Source organism: Apium graveolens, chromosome 8, assembly GCF_009905375.1.
Source record: "Apium graveolens cultivar Ventura chromosome 8, ASM990537v1, whole genome shotgun sequence".
Classification (NCBI taxonomy): Eukaryota; Viridiplantae; Streptophyta; class Magnoliopsida; order Apiales; family Apiaceae; genus Apium; species Apium graveolens.
Genome location: NC_133654.1, coordinates 190,761,622 through 190,762,910, shown reverse-complemented (window position 1 = coordinate 190,762,910; position 1,289 = coordinate 190,761,622). Strand labels below are relative to the sequence as shown.

The 1,289-nt window shown below is 32.0% G+C and overlaps 1 long non-coding RNA gene across 1 annotated transcript; it reads left to right on the top strand.

Annotated features, from left to right (window-relative positions):
• Nucleotides 1–278: 278 nt before the first annotated feature.
• Nucleotides 279–905, top strand: LOC141677467 (uncharacterized). The gene is made up of 3 exons (XR_012557426.1): nucleotides 279–346; nucleotides 451–549; nucleotides 631–905. It is a non-coding gene; the product is annotated as an uncharacterized LOC141677467 (long non-coding RNA).
• Nucleotides 906–1,289: the final 384 nt, after the last annotated feature.

The window sequence follows — 1,289 nt, the reverse complement described above, 5'->3', positions numbered from 1 at the left end:
AATTAATTATAATGTATATAAAATTGTCGGATATGTATTTTTTAAATTACATTTTGCTCACTTTAATTTGTTTATAATGAAAACAGTTTACATTGGATTTTAGTTGTGTTTTGGGAATCAGAAATTTTCATCCTTAATCCATTGCCTCATCATCCTCATCCCCAGGACCTTGAAAAGGCTTTAATGCGGTAATTTTTTACTTCAACTTACAATTATATATTGAATGTAATCGGTAATTAACGGATTTGACACTGTATTTTATAATTATAACATTTACAGGGCAGTGAGATCTTATAATGCTCAAGAAGGACGGGTAAACAAGAATCCCAAAATTAAAAACCTTGTTGTGAGTATTTAGTCGATTTTTTTAATTTTTCATTTTTGTAAAATATGGAATTATGATTAATCTTCCCCGTTCACTAATTGTCAACAATTTATTGGAATGTATAGGGATGCCCTAAACAACCAGGTGGCACAGAATGTGGATATGTGGTCATGCGATATATGAAAGATTTAATTGAGGACCAGGAGATGAAGTTGCTAGACAAGGTATATTTTTTACTTTTCTTAATTGTATGAATATTACTTTTCAGTTGGTTGAGGAATGACATAAGTATATTTGTGTTCCAGTGGGCCTCCAAGAGTCGCAAGTCTTATACAGAGGAGGACCTTGACATCGTTCGCTATGAGACGCTTGATTATATCCAATCCATCATGTAGTTGTTGGCGACTCTAGCTTGGCGACTGGTACCTATATTGCAATCTGAAAAACACCTTTATTTTGGTTACATGTATTCGGATTGTAACTAGTAATTAGAAAATATGGATGAATGTCTAGTACTTCATGTTTGGTGGTTTAGATTTGAAACTATGTAGCTAGTATGGTGGGATGATAATTTGGATGTTTGGAGATTGGGATGTTAATTTGGATGGCTGGAGATTGAATGATAGTTTGGTAAATATTGGAGCTGAATTTGGTTGTTAAATGGCAATTGCTTGGTTTTCTGGCAATTTTTTGGCATCTGTGTTTCTGATTTTTGCATGGATAAAACAGGTGATCAGACATCATTTTATACAAACCAACTGATTTTAAAACAAAGCCATTTATCATCATTTTATTGACATAAAACTGGTGTTAATGTAATACTATAAACATCTGCTACAAAATAAAAAAATGATGTCTATCAAAGCTTGATACATCAGTTCTAGTTGACCATTGACATCAGTAAAAACCGATGTTAAAGACTACAGCAAAAAAAAACTTGAAACAAAAAACTGATGTTATTAAT